Genomic DNA, 15,595 nt, shown 5'->3' on the forward strand with positions numbered 1-15,595 from the left:
TTCAGAAACCAAGGGGAACGACTATGCGTTTTTGTATCCCTCTAATTTACCATTGTGTTCCTAGTATTTTGCACTGGGTATGGCATGTAACAGACACTCAGAAAATCTGTGAATTGAAAATTAAGTTGAATCAGAACCTTTCAAGAAACATTACACAACATGCAGGGAAGTGCTCAAAGAAGGAAGAAAGAGTAAGCAGCCTGGAAATACTGCTGCTGAGGTCAGTAAGGGTGAGGGCTGATGTGGCACGGTCTGAGAGTTGAGTTGAGCCTGGTGAGCTTTCGTTGCAGAAAGAACAGATTTCTTCAATATTTAGTCATGTTTACTTTGCCCTGGGGTTGCAGAAATCCACCAAAACCGATCTCTGTTCTCAAAGAGCTCACAGTTTGGTGGGGGAGACAAACACAGGCCTTGATCATTATAGAATAAGGTGGGAGTACATATAGTGAGGAGCTTGTAAACTTGGAAGGCTTCATAGAAGAGGTGACATTTGAGCCAGTCTTTAAGGTTGGAGTTCACTAGTGCAGTAATTCTGGAGGAAACAAGCATGTGCAAAACCCTGATAAATGCAGTGGCTCTCAAGCTTGTAGGTGCATAAGAATCACTGGAGAGTTGCTTATAACACAGATTCCAAGCCTATATAGTTCCTGGGAAACTTCTGGTTTAATAGGTGAGTGGCATCCATTTTAACAAGCTTCACGGGACTACTCTTCCAGAAAATCTCTTTCTGTGCTCCCACAGTCCTAGGCCGGGGTGGGGGAGTGGGGGTAGGGGATGCGGGAGATGAGGCCGGACGGAGCTTGACCCATCGGGCTCCTGGGGTTCCCATAGAGGTCACGCTATCACAATAAAAACAGCTCCATTTTGAGCCACGCTGCTTTCAGGGTACAAGCCGCTTTCATGTGCTTTACTTGTCGGACTCTCGCAGCAACTCTGCGGGATAGAAATTACCCGTCTCGTATCATAAGGGAGGAAACCAAGGCTCACTGAGGGGAGGCGATGTGCTCAAGGTCACAAAACGAGAGGTAGCAGGGAAGAGACGGAAAGCCTGGCGACCAAATTCCCAGCTCAGAGTCTCCACCACAACGAAGGCAGGCCGCGAGTGGGTGGGGCTCAGGCCCTCCCTTCAGGCTGGTTCCAAAATGGTGGGGGTAGTGGCGTCAGCAACGCCCCCGCCCCTTCCGTCCACCTCCCTCCTTCTTCCCCAGGCCACCCAGGCGGGGGGAGGGGATGGAACGGAGCAACCCACGTGACTGCCGACAACCTGGCGCGTGACGCAAAGCGGCGGGCCCAACGCTCGCCTTGCCTGCTGGGAAACGTAGTTAAGCCGGCCGGCAAGTTGGCGAGGAGGGGCGGGCCTAGCACTACATTTCCCAGGAGGCAGCGGGACGACGCCGCAGCTACCGCCGTCTGAGAGCGGGGACGCGGGGCGCGCTGTCGGGCGGGGGCGAGGTTCGGGCCGGTTGTGCCGTTGCGAGGTTGCAGCTGCGATCGCTGCGGTGGGCCCAGGTGAGTGAGGGCCTCTGATGGGGATTAGGGCAGCTCCGCCAGCTCCAGTCTTTTTCGTTTTTGTCTTTTCTCCGCGGCGGCTGGGTCAGGGTCCCCGGCAGGCCCGGCGCGGAGCCGCTTCCCCGCGCCTACCCCCAGGCCTCTGAGCGGGCCCCACTCTCTCGGCTCCTCCCCCTCCCCGCCCTTCAGGGCTTCCCCTCGCTTCGGCCTAGCTCCCGACGCTTTAGTCCTCCTTTTCTCGAGAGCAGCTCGTACTTCTTCTTTTTTTCCTCCCTGTAAGCTGTGAGGGAGAGGCTTCCACATCCTTCATCTCTCCCTTTGGCCGTAGGAACCCCATTATTTGGATTTTTTCTTTTCCCCGAACTCTTTGAGTGCAACCCAGCCCCCCTCCCCCTCCCCTCGGTCTCCATTGGCCTGGTTCTGCCTTCTCCTAGGGCGCATGTGGCTGGCCCTCAGTAAATGTTAGTCCTTCTTTTTTGCCTTGCGGCCAGAGGAGGCATAGTCCAAATTTATCTGCTACGGGAACATTTGTGCGCCCACTTTTATTTCAGTCTCTTGGGGTGGAGGTGAAGCCGATATGCATTCCAGTGGTAATTGGCGTGTGTTCTGCTTGTAGAAGGCAATTTTCTTTGCCTCCCTTAGCACTTCAGCAACTTTTATCAGCTATTCTCACTGCTTTTCTAAATCTTAGGGGTGGAGCTTGGCAGAAGCTGGCGAGTAGCGCTGGTGCCCAGAAGTTCGAAGCCATCAATGGTAGTAGGGTGTTTACGGAGGGATTGTTAATTGGATTGAAGGAGAAGCCTCAGTATGGTAGAGCCTGGCGGGCGAGAGCCAACGAAGCTTCTGGTGGCAGCATAACAGATGGACTCTGGAGCCAGCTTTCGTGGGTTCAAATTTTGGTTCTGTTAGCTTTTTATTTTAGGTCAAGGGGCTTCCCTTCCAGGTGCCTCAGTTTCCTTATCTGCAAAATAGCGGTAAGTAACGGGGTTATTTTATAGAGTTTTTGTGAAGATTAAATGAGATTAAATTGAAAACCGCTTAGCTCATTACCTGGCATGTATTAAACGCCATTATTATTATCCTCATCGCTTACAGGATTTCCAGTGTGGGCCCAGAGTGGAAAGGCATGTGTCACACTATCATTTTCCTTTCCTTTCGGATGGCCCTCCCCTTTTTTGTTTATGCAACTATTGTCTGTTAGGCTATCTGGACAGCTTGAGGTGTCCCAACAGTAGCCTGTTGAAGTCAGAAGCGGTTCCTGCCATGAAAAACTTCTGGAGCAAATAGGGCTTAGTTTGCTCTTTCTTGGGAATTCTGCTTTGTGAACTAGTGCACAGACTTTAGCAATACCGAAACCAAGTTTATTCTGTAGCCAGTCAGGCTTGATTGTATCTTGTAATAGGTGAATTGAAGTTTTCATAAAACACTGTTTAATAATCGTTATGTCCAATATAGGCTTATTTTTTTGTTCTTTAAACCTTTTGGCAGCAGTGAAAGATCTCCGGTTTTGAGGACTGATGTTTTTAGTCTGCAGATGAAGTACAGTCCAGTTTTAGTGGTGGTGTAGAAGAACTACAGCAAAAACTACAGTTCTTTAGCATATTTCATTAGCATTGCCACCACATACAGATACTTTTTGAATTTGATTTAGCCATTGAAATCATGGATTATAAAAAGAGTGAGTGTCCTGTTCTGTACTGAGCGATTGCAGGGAGGAAGCTTGGAATATTTCTGAGATTAGCGCAGATTAGTGCTGAGATGGAAGAAGATGAGGCTGCCTGAGAGGGAGCGGAGGCAGATGATTAATTTTATTTATTTATTTCTTTGGATAGTCTCAACCACTGAGAATCTTAAGATTCTCTTGGGCACGTTGACATCCTGAGTTGAAGGAAGTGTGGTTAATGCTCATCTCTCAGATATTAGATTTTGATGGATTGCTTCACATGGTCATTCTGTAAACATCTAAGATTGATTCAGTAAATAGTGCCTGAGGACGTACCATCTACCGGCTCCTGTGCTAGGCTCTGGGAGTACAGGGACATGTGAGACAAAGGGGTTTTGCTTTTGGAGAACTGCCAGTATAGTGGGGGAAAGATATAGCAGGTAAGCAAATAAATGACAAATTGAGAAAAGTAATGTGGAGATCCCTAGCAGGGGACTCTTTGCTAACAAGGGAGACCTAAGGGTGGTCAGAGAAGTTCTTTTGGGTGAGAGTGAGGAGCCAGTTTTGTAGGAGAGACCATTTCTAGGTGGACGTAACAGCAAGTGCTGAAACTTGAAGGTGAAAATTTAGTGTGCTTTCAGAACTGAAAAGAGGCCGAAAGTAGTTGACACACAGAGTAGTTACTGAACAGATGGACAGTAAAGTTGTTTGTGGAAGCCATCAAGGCTTTCTGATTTATATTTTAAAATCACTTTTGTAGAGGTGTGGAAGATGGATGATGGGGGATAACATTTAAGAGGCTGTTGTATTGGTCCAGGCTGGACATGGTAGTTGCTTAAGTAGAGGGATAGAATAGAGATATATTGGTGGGAAGAAGGGAGGAGTTTGGAGACAGTGTAGGTTTAGACGGTGTAGGTTTTAGAACAGGCCATTCTTTTCTATTTTTTTTTTTTAAGTTTATTTATTTTGAGAGAGAGCAGTGCTGGGGAGGAGCAGAGAGAAGGAATCCCAAGCCAGCTCCACACCATCAGCACAGAGCCTGATGTGGGGCTTGAACCCACGAACCATGAGATCATGACCTGAGCTAGAACCAAGTGTCAGATGCTTAACTGACTGAGCCACCCAGGCGCCCCAGAACAGGCCATTCTTAATCCGTGGTCCATGTACTGTAGGGGGCCCTTGAACTCCGTAAAATTTTTGTGGGGGAGTGTATTTCCTCAAAGTTCAATATGTTCCATCTTATTCATTAGTTTCAGTGTTTAAGAACCACTGCTCTAGAGTCTGTTATGCTGGTTTATAACCTATAAAAAACTAATTGCCCATGGGTTACCAAGAGAGTTCAGACTCACGGGTACCCTTTTCTAAAACATTGATTTTCTTCAAGAATTTTTTTATTTTTTTTTAAAGTAATCTCTGTACACCACGTCAGGCTCAAACTGAAAATGCTGAGATCGAGTCGCCCCAAGAACTGAGCCAGCCAGGTGCCCCATTTCTTAGTCTTTTATGGGAACTTTTTTTTTTTTTTAATGTTTATTCATTTAGGGAGGGAAAGAGAGAGCTCAAATAGGGGAGAGGCAGAGAGAGGGAGGGGGGGAGAGCATCCCAAACAGGTTCTGCTCTGTCAGTGCAGAGCCTAGTGAACACGGGGCTCAAACTCAGAACCGTGAGATCATGACCTTAGCCAAGATCAAGAACTGGACTGAACCATTCAGGTGCTCCAGGAACTTTTTTCTTAAATCAAAGTTAAATGTGCCATAGGAGTCATCTTTTAGTTTCTTTTTGTTCGCAAGGTACGGGCTGATGCATATACTGAGGAAGGAAGCTGAACATTAGTGAGCTCGGTTTCATGAAAACCCATTTCCTAATTTTTCTTCCACTGGAAGAAATAGTTTCTATTTTAGTGGTAGAAATGCAGAGTAAGATTTTCTTCTTGCTTTCCTTCAGCAATTAGGGGTTTTAGATGTATATTCATATTTTTTTGTAGTGTGTTTTGACATGCCAGCATGTTATTGGAAGCATAGGGTGTATTTTCTACCCCAGAGTTAGAGCTCTACCACTGAGAGAAGCATGTGTTTTTCTTTATATGGCAGAGGTTGAAAACTGAAAGCTTATGGACTAAATCCAATCTCCAGATGTGTTTTGATTGGCTCACACAATATTGTAAATTTGAATTTGTTGTCAACATTAAAAAACCAAGGAGATTTTATGTAAAAATTTGGATTCAGTGTGCTTTTGAAAAATCTCTTCTGGCAGTGTGTTTCTGCTTTGCAGCAGCCATCTTCTCTGGTTGGGCATGTCCTCTCCAGTTTGTCGTAGCCCTCACCACAGCCTGACATGTATCCCTGACACGGAGCAGAGTGTCACTTGGTATTATTTTACACCTTTATATTACTTGTTTGTAGGCATTTTAATTTGTTCTAGATATATGGTATAGGTCTCTACTGCCTGCACTGGAAGTCCTTTTGCTGTCTTAACATTGTATCACCATTAAAAATTGTTTTCTGGGGGCGACTGGGTGGCTCGGTTGAGCATCTGACTTCACCTCAGGTCATGATCTTGGGGTTTGTGGGTTCAAGCCCCGAATTAGGCTCTGTGCTGACAACTCAGCCTGGAGCCTGCTGTGGATTCTGTGTTTCTCTCTGTCTCTCTGCCCCTCCCCTGCTCGTGCTCTGTCTCTCAAAAATAAATAAACATTAAAAGAAAATGAAAAAATTGTTTTCCGTATTGGTGCCTTTTTTTTTTTTTTGGACAGTGAGGGAGATAAAATTCAGAACATTGTATTATTTTGTTTCCAAACTCAGAAACCCAAGGGCTTTTAAAAAGCATAAAGGCATTGATCTGACCCCTGCCCATTTATTATTACTATTATTATTATTATTATTATTTATATATTTATTTAGAGAAAGACAGTGGGAACAGGGGAGGGCCAGAGAGAGAGAGAGAGAGAGAGAGAGAGAGAGAGAGACGTGCATACACACACACAGTCTGAAGCAGGCTCCAGGCTCTGAGCTGTTAGCACAGAGCCTGATGTGGGGCTTGAACAACCACGAACCACAAGATCATGACCTGAGCTGAAGTCAGACGTTCAACCAACTGAGCCACCCAGGTGCCCCCAGGGTCCTCATATTTGTTCTGCCTGATTTGGTTTTTAGCATCTGGAATGTTGTAACTGCATAGCTGGGCCTGTTTCAGAACATAGAAGAAGACCAAGCAAAGAGAAGTTGCTGAATGTCTAATTAGAAGACTTTAGACTCTTGTCCTCAGGGATAAGAACCAAAGTTGTATGTGTTTTTAATATGCCTGTGTGAAGTCCTTTGCTATCAATTTCTGTGTGTAGGTTTTTTTTGGGGGGGGTAATAACTCAGTTTTTCTTTTCTATTTTAATAGGGCAAGATACGGGGTGCTTGGGTGGCTCAATCGGTTGAGCATCCGACTTTGGCTCAGGTCACAATCTCGCAGCCTGTGGGTTCGAGCACCGCATTGGGCTCTATGCTGACAGCCTCAGGAGCCTTTGGGTTCTGTGTTTCCCTCTCTTTCTGACCCTTCCCTGCTCGCACTGTCTTTCTCAAAAAATGAATAAACGTTTAAAAAAAAAATTGTTTTCGAAAGCCATTCTGTAAAGGCTATTCTGTAAAACTGAGTTAACTGTATAAGTTGTGATAATGATGGCATTTCTTGAATTTTTGTAAGTTTAGTCAAGTATAGATTCGACGGGAGATTTTAAAGTACTATTTGGAGGGGTGCCTGGGTGACTCAGTCAGTTGAGCATCTGACTCCTGATCTCAGCTCAGGTCTTAATCTCAGGGTTGTGAGTTCAAGCTCTGCATTGAACTTCAGATACTGTTTGGAGTGAGGAGGGTGCCTCAGGAAAGAGCATTTCTGTATTGCTAATTTTTTACTCTGGGGTTCTGCTTAACATTACATTTTTATCTATTTAAAAATTTTTTCTTTAAATTTATTATTTTAAGTCCATATCCAATGTCGGGCTCGAACTCATGACCCTGAGATTAAGAGTCACATGCTCTTCTGACTGAGCCAGCCAGGCTCCCCAACATTTCATTTTTAAAAATTAAAACAACATTGATTCCCTAACTCCTCCCCCTGCCCTGTGGTTTAGTTAAGCAAGGCACAACCTGTAAAACCCTTGGTGGGGGCAGGTAGTTGTCTTCAGTTTTATTTCCTCTGTTTATAGATAGGTGCTTATTGAAAAAAATAACATTGCAGAAATTTGTAATGTAGAAAATAAGTTTCCTGTGTATAATGCTAGCTCTTTAGGCCAGTGTAAGCAATTTGGGTATATAGAAGAGATTTCCGTTCTCATTTGTTGTACTTGTGATTTTTTTTTCCACCCTTTGATGCCGGTTAAAAGGTATTTCTGAATAGTAAAGGTAGACAGGAAGGAACCAAGGAGGAAGTAGAGATGAACCTCTTGGTTTATTATGAAAGCTGAATACTTAAAACATTGCTTTAAAAGGACTTAAAGTGCAAAAGTATATTTGTGATACTCTTGTTTTCTTGGAAAATTTGGGTGATAGTGTTGATTCTTGGGTTAATGTTAAGTGTTTTTCCTTTGTTCATAGCATAGATTTTAGCTTGCCTGTTCTCTCCCTTTGTTTCGGGATTATTTGTCACATAAGTTTTTGCTGGACATTTTACTATTAGCAAGTACAAGTTGTTTGACCATTCAGCCAGCCATATTAGGTGATTAAAGTGGCCTTGAATGTAGTGCCATATTGAATGACTATAGAATGAGGAAGAGAATATTTTCATTTGTTGGCTTGTTCTTTTCCTTTTTTGCTCTGGAGGCTACTTAGTGTTGGAGGATACATCTAACATGAAAGTAGTTATTTATTTATTTTTGAGAAAGAGAGAGGGCATGCCAGGGGCAGAGAGAGAGAGAGAGAGAGAGAGAGAAAGAGAGAAAGAATCCCAAGCAGGCCCAGCCCAGTGGGAGCTGACACAGGGCTTAATCTCACTGTAGCAAGATGATGACCTGAGCTGAAGTCAGATGTTTAAACGACTGAACCACCTAAGCGCCCCATGAAAGTAGTTTGATGAAAGTAGTTTGATAGGTTGTATTTTTTTTTGTTTTGTATTTTCAGCAAAACATTTTCTGTTGCGGTGTTAGTAGAGTGTGCTCATAGAGGTACATGATCTTTGGTACCTAGAGGCCTTAGTTATCAGATGCAAGGGATGAGAAATGGAAGTCCTTTTTTTGTTTATTTTTAATTTTTATTAAAAAAATTTTTAAGTTTATTTATTTTGAGAAGGAGAATGGGAGAGATTGAGAGAGAGAGAGAGGGAGAGAGAGAATCCCAAGCAGGCTCTACACCATCAGTGCAGAGCCTGATGCAGGGGCTCAAACTCACTGAACTGTGAGATTGTGGCCTGAGCCAAACCAAGAATTGGACTCTTAACTGACTGAGCCACCCAGGTGCCCCCCACCCCCACCCCCCCTTTTTTTTTAAACTGGGACTCTGGGGCAAGTTGCTTATCCTTTTAGAGTATCTGTTCAATTTCAAATGGAGATAGAAATCTTAGTTTCCCATTTTTTCCACATCCTTGTCAACACTTATTTTGTGTTTGTTTTAAATGGTAGGCATTAAAACCCGTTATGTTGGCTATCATGTGCTTGTGGCTATTTGTGTATCTTTGAAGAAATGTTTATTCAAGTCTTTTGACTATTTCTCATCTTAACATTTTTGAAGCATTTTTTTATGGTAATTTTTTTTTTTTTAATGTTTATTTACTTTTGAGACAGAGACAGAGGATGAACGGGGGAGGGTCAGAGAGAGAGGGAGACGCAGAATCTGAAACAGGCTCCAGGCTCTGAGCTGTCAGCACAGAGCCCGACGTGGGGCTCGAACTCACGGACCGTGAGATCATGACCTGAGCCGAAGTCGGACGCTTAACCGACTGAGCCACCCAGGCGCCCCCCCCCTTTTTTTTTTTTAATTAAGTGGGCTTCATGCCCAACTTGGGGCTTGACCTCACAACTCTGAGATCAGGAGTAGCATGCTCCACTGACTGAGCCAGCCAGGCGCCCCACGTTTTTGAAGCATTTTGAAGTCCGTTTCAGATGTCCATACATTTCACATCTAAACACTTCAACATGCATATTGTTAGCTAGAGTTCAGTATTTGCTTTTGGATTCCCTTTTAGCAGGGAGAGAAGGAAAGGGAGGTAAAATATACACACTGAAGTATGACCATCTTTGTAAGTGCTTGAATGGAGAGGTTTTGGGTGCCATTTCTTAACTGGAATAGTTCACTTTTCCTCTGATTTAATGATGATGTTTGTCTTGAGTTAGATTTTTGCCAGATTAGTATTGTGATCATATAATTTATCAATTTGAAGCAGGACACCATTGAGAGAATGCTATTAATATGCTGGGACAACAGGTGTAAAATGTCTTTAGCAAACTTAGATGTAAACTCAATCTAAATACTAAAGAAGCACATTTATAGATTGAGTTTTTTTTTCAAAAGTAAATGTTTATTTAAGCACTTTATATGCATTATGTCATTTAAACCTATATTTTGGGAGGTTAGTAAAGAACTTTTTGTTTTACAAATGACGCTGAGGCCCAAGGAAAGAGAGGATTTGAATCTAGGTGTGGCTCTAACCCTCTCCTCCTAGTCACTGTGCTGTACTGCTCAGAGTAGTGGTCTAGGGAGTGGATTGGTCACTAAATTAAGACAGGGTCCTCAGATAATAAAATGTCTCCATTTTGTTATTGTCACGTTTATTAGATCTAACGTTAAAATATTTAACTTTTAATAAGAAATAATGGGCTTGAATTCAGCTGACAGACTTTGTGGTTCACTGCTGCAGATAGAATGACAGAAGATGTATTTCAGAATTGACCATATTTGCTTAGCTTTTTGTATCTTTTAAAAAAGTGTTTGTTTATTTTGGGGGTGGGGGGAGAGCACGAGCTGGGGAGGGGCAGAGAGAGAGGGAGGGAGAGAGAATCCCAAGCAGGCTCCCCTCTGTCAGTGCAGAGCCCTTTGTGGGGCTCAGTCTCATGAACCATGAGATCATGACCTGAGCCAAAATCAAGAGTTGGACACTTAACTGACTGAGCCACCCAGGTGCCCCACATCTTTTCATTTTTAAAATGAAAATATACCTTTCTTTGAGAGAATTAAACAGTATGTATGTTTGACATTAATGTAAAGAATATGTGAAAAATTGTACAGTTTAATATCTTATGAAGCTTAATATAATCACATATTGTCATTTATTATTAAATAGTTTGGATGTGTAAAAGTGAAAACCCTGTCTCACACAAGTTTAGGCACAAATAGAACCAAAGTCCTCTAGTCTTGTGCTGTTTTCACAGTTGAATAAAACAGTGTTAGTTGAGCACACTAGAAATTCTCACATGTAGTTTTTTTTTAAGATTTTAAGTAATCTCTACATCCAATGTGGGGCTCGATCTCAAAACCTCAAGATCAAGAGTTGCGTGCTCTATTGACTGAGCCAGCCAGGCACCCCTCATATGTAGTTGTTTTAAACTCCATCTGAATTTGAGTTTAGCCATTTCAGTGAATAATCTTCTCAGTAAATGGTTGGACTCTTGGCTCAGTAGCAGTGGATCTGAAATTTATTGGATGAGTGATACATAGAGTGTCATTTAACTGTTGCAAATGCTTTGCCATAGCAGTTATGATCGTTTCTTGTTTTGTTTTATGTTATTTTTTTTTTAATTTTTTTTTCAACGTTTGTTTATTTTTGGGACAGAGAGAGACAGAGCATGAACGGGGGAGGGGCAGAGAGAGAGGGAGACACAGAATCGGAAACAGGCTCCAGGCTCCGAGCCATCAGCCCAGAGCCTGATGCGGGGCTCGAACCCACGGACCGCGAGATCGTGACCTGGCTGAAGTCGGACGCTTAACCGACTGCGCCACCCAGGTGCCCCTGTTTTATGTTATTTTTAAATAGTCTCTACACCCAAGGTGGGGATTCCAACTCACAACCCAGAGATTGAGTTGCATGCTCCACCATCTGAGGCAACCAGATGCCCTGAACATCTCTTGATAATTTTTGAACATCTCTTTCAGAGAAGGAAACCTAATGAAAAAATTTTTTCATGTTTGTTTATTTTTGAGAGAGAGAGCATGAATGGGGGAGGGGCAGAGAGAGATGGGGACACAGAATCCAAAGTAGGCTCCAGGCTCTGAGCAGTCCACACAGAGCCTGACGTGGGACCTGAACCCACGAACCGTGAGATCATGACCTAAGCTGAAGTTGGAAGCTTAACCAACTGAGCCACCCAGGTGCCCCTTAATGAAATTTTTTTAATGAAGAATTTTTTAACATGGTTAACTCAAAGTGCTAACTTCCTGATAAAATATGATACCCACACTCATCATAAATGAGGTATTTGAGTATGTGAATCATAAATGTAAATAAAAGATACTTAATTTCAAAGTAGTCAACTGAATTATTGCTGTGGTTATTCGGAAATGAGGATTTTATGTGCTAGTCAAAAGTATACATAAGCTGTAGCTTTATGTACAGTATGTTATTCCAGCTGGAATTTTGACCTTACCCTTCTCACCTCATCTTATTCTGGTAACTAGTCTGAGAGTTGCCAACAAGGAATAGAGGGCACTTTCTCAGGAGAGGATCTTTGGTTTCCTTGTTGGGTATTAAGTATCACTGCAGAGCTATAGGAATATACAGGCTTTGTATTCTGCCTTTATTCCTTTTAGTGAATAAGAAACCATTGTTCAAATATATAAATCCTGGATACACTTTTTGATGTTTGTCTCTTTATCATAAAGCATCATGTTTGCAAAACTAAGATTTTCTTAGAGTAACTCTTGAGCAATCTTAGTTTCCTGTTGAAAATATTTAAAACTTTTTCTTGACTACATTTCTTGTTACAAGTTATATAGCAATTAGTGTAATTTTTTTTCCCCTCACTCAGCAGTCTGTGCCTGAATTGGACCTGATGTGGAGTTAGGCAACATCCTAGGGATTTAGCCTGATCTCTGCTTTTCATTGTACAGCTATTTGTGTATCAGCATAGTATTTTGGAGATGATTCTGAAAACAATTGCCTTTAAGGATTTGTTTTGTTTTTTGGCAATTATGTAAACACGTTGCTGGGGAAAAAGCCTCTCCCTTCCAATTTTGTTTTTTCTTCAAACTGCCTTTTTAGAATACGGTGTGCTATGTGGTTTACATTCATCGGTTCATTTAATTCTTATGATAGATTGTAAGATTAGTGTACAGTATTTATTTTTTAGAGCTGAGGAAACTTAGATTATACACCTTGCTCAAGCCTGCAAAGAAATGGAGTCAGGATGCTAATTCAGGTTAGTTGTGTGTTTGCAACATGACTTTACCATTCTGCCTGTATTCAGCAGAAATCTTCATGTGCTTGTCCTTCGATGTGGAGTTGTTTCTTTTTTTTTTTTATTAAAAAAATTTTTTTTAATGTTTATTTTTCGAGTCAGAGAAGATACAGAGTGTGAGCGGGGGAGGGGCAGAGAGAGAGGGAGACATAGAATAGGAAGCAGGCTCCAGGCTCTGAGCTGTCAGTACAGAGCCTGACGTAGGGCTTGAACCTAAGAATGGTGAGATCATGACCTGAGCTGAAGTCAGGCGCTTAACTGACTGAGCCACCCAGGTGCCCCTATGTGGAGTTGTTTCTTTGATGTGACCTTAAGAGCACTGCTTTATGAATCTTATTTCAAGCTTTAGAAGTGTTTGCAAAAATCTGTGTTTGGCCAGGAAGTTTGTGAGGTATGTGGGAATACTTGTACTTCTCTGTCACTATCCTAGAGAATCTTTTTTTCCTCTAGAGACTGGGAAAGGGAGTGAATCTAAAAGGAGCACAACCAGTGTTCAGTGTTGTATAAACTTTTTCTTCATGCTTTAAAAAAAAGCCTGCAATATGAAGGTAACCAAAAGAGTACAAAGAATAATACAAGTAGTACCTGTGTATTTAAGAGATCAATTAATTAAGAGCTAAAGCTCTGCTACCACAACTGAATCTTCTAGGAATGTTCCCTCTCAACCTTGCTTCTGATTTTGGTGTTTATGATACTTGTGTGTTTTTCTAGACTTTTACTAAACATGTATGGTTTCCTAAACAAAATACCGTATTTTTTTTTTTGCATGGTTTTAAGTTTCATGTGAGTTTTTTAAATTTTTTATTAAAAAAAATTTTTTTAATGTTTATTTTTGAGAGAGCGAGTGAGCAAGCATGAGTAGGGAGGGGCAGAGAGAGAGACACACAGAATCTGAAGCAGGCTTCAGGCTCTGAGCTGTCAGCACAGAGTCCGATGCGGGGCTCGAAATCATGAACCACGAGATCATGACCTGAGCCCTAGTAGGACATTCAATCGATTGAGCCACTTGGGTGCCCCTGTGGCTTAAGGTTCTTTAACAGGTAAATGGCTAGCATCATGATGTGAAAGAATTGGGACACTGAAGACCAAGGGCTTTTTCTTTTTCTTTCTTTTTTTTTTTTTTTAAGTGGGCTTCATACCTGGTATGGAGCCCAATGTGGGGCTTTGAATTCATGACCCTGAGATCAAGAGTTGGACACTTACTGACTGAGCCACCTAGGTGCCCCATAGACTCTAGTTTTAGGTCACCATCTTGGGTAAAACTCTTCCTTTTTGTGAGCTGTTTCCCTTCTGTAAAACTAAGGTTGTACTAGATACGATCTCTAGGGGAGTGCTTCCAGTTCTTAATGCTCTGTGACTCTCCTAGTCCTAGTTGTCCAAAACTCATATTCTCTTGGATAGTGTTTTGCCTTTAGAGTGGATTGTGATCTCTTAATCACAAGACTCTCTGCTCTTTGATTAAAGTCAGCTGTAGGCTGCCTTGAGGCTAACACACCCTCTGTATAGTCTTGATGGTAATGAATTTTCTCTTTATTCTCCTAGCACTTCAAGTCATAATTATTTTTTCAGATACTTATTTCATGAGATTTAGAAATAGGTCCATAAACGTTATTAAGTGCAAGCTGGCTGGAAGTTGTATTAACCAGGTTGTCAGCAGAATAATGATAATGCAAACTGAGCCGAGATAAACTCCATTGTATTATAAGCACCTGGAAAGGTACAGAGTTTCTGATTCATCTTTATGCTTTCCACAGTGTCCAGAGAAAGAAACTAAGAAGTGTTTATTTATTTATTTAAAGATTGTATTTTTAAGTAATCTCTGTCCCCAATGTGGGGCTTGAAGTCACAGCCCCGAGATCAAGAGTCGCATGCTGCACCCACTGAGCCAGCCAGGCACCCCAAGAATTATTTCTACTGTTGAGTGCTTGCTCTACTACTAGGAACTCTACTAAAATTTAGACGTTTTTCTCATTTAATTATTGCAGCAGCTTATGAGGTAGTATTGCTCCTAATTTATAGATCAGGAAACAGGCTTACAAGAGAATGTTTTAAACTAATTTTTTTAACTTTTTATTTATTTTGACAGAGAGTGTGTAAGCAGGGGGTGGGCAGAGAGAATCCCAAGCAGGCTCTGCAATGTCAGCACATAGCCAGATATGGGACTTGATCCCACGAACCGTGAGACCAGATAAAAAAAAAATTAGATAAAAATTAAAAACATAAAAGATCAGATTAAAAAATAAAAAAAATGACTTGAGCCAAAGTCAAGAACTGGACGCTTAACTGACTGAGCCACCCTGGTGTTCCTTAAATTAATTTTTATGTGATTTCAGAGCTTGTAATTTTTCTTGCCACAGTATGCTGCTTAGCAAAGATGTTACAGCGTGTGCTCAATGAGTATTAACTGAGTGAAGTGTTTGTAAAATGTTTAAAAAAATTTTTAAGTACATTGTTTTATCTTTATGATAGTATTTTCAGAAGAGGGGAATGGCCAGTCTTGATAGGCCAAGTGAATGTCTTACTAATAGGACGTTGTCAAGGCAAGGTAACATGTTTTTGGTGATTGTGTTCCAAAATTAAAAATTCAATCAGGGAGGCGGATTAGAAGTTGTGGATAAGGAGGGTAGAAACCATAAAGACCTCTTTTCATTGTATACTCTTGTACAGTTTGACATTTTTTCTGTGTGTGTACTACTAAGAAGAAAAAAAACTAGGTAAAAAGAATTGAACAGTTTGCTTAGGCAAATAAAAGCTTAGTTAATACTCAACTTTCACAATTCTGTACCTGCTTTTCTCTTTTTTAAAGCTGTATATACATGACAACATGGATGAACCTTCAGATACTATGCTAGGTTACATAAACTATACGTAGAAGGCAAGTCTTATTATTCCACTTACATGAAATACCTAGAGCAGTCAGATTCATAGGGTAGAGTGTTCTGCGTGGGAGAGTTATTGTTTTATGGGCACACAGTTTTAGTTTGGGAAGATGGAAAAGTTCTGGAGATGGCTGGTGGTGATGGTTGTGTAACGGTGTGAATGTACTTAATACCACT

At 41.8% G+C, this 15,595-nt stretch overlaps 1 protein-coding gene across 3 annotated transcripts in view; it reads left to right on the top strand.

Moving 5' to 3' along the window:
* The first annotated feature begins 1,417 nt into the window (after positions 1 to 1,417).
* Positions 1,418 to 15,595, top strand: part of THRAP3 (thyroid hormone receptor associated protein 3) — a 76,916-nt gene continuing 62,738 nt past the window's right edge. Inside the window, exon 1 of one of the 3 annotated variants that reach the window (XM_030323552.2) lies at positions 1,418 to 1,509. The gene's annotated coding sequence lies outside the window, so the exon portion shown is untranslated. The remainder of the gene's footprint in view (positions 1,510 to 15,595) is intronic. The other 2 variants (XM_030323555.1, XM_030323553.1) reach the window with 2 other exon arrangements.

The sequence above is a fragment of the Lynx canadensis genome, chromosome C1 (assembly GCF_007474595.2).
Source record: "Lynx canadensis isolate LIC74 chromosome C1, mLynCan4.pri.v2, whole genome shotgun sequence".
In the NCBI taxonomy this organism is placed as follows: domain Eukaryota; kingdom Metazoa; phylum Chordata; class Mammalia; order Carnivora; family Felidae; genus Lynx; species Lynx canadensis.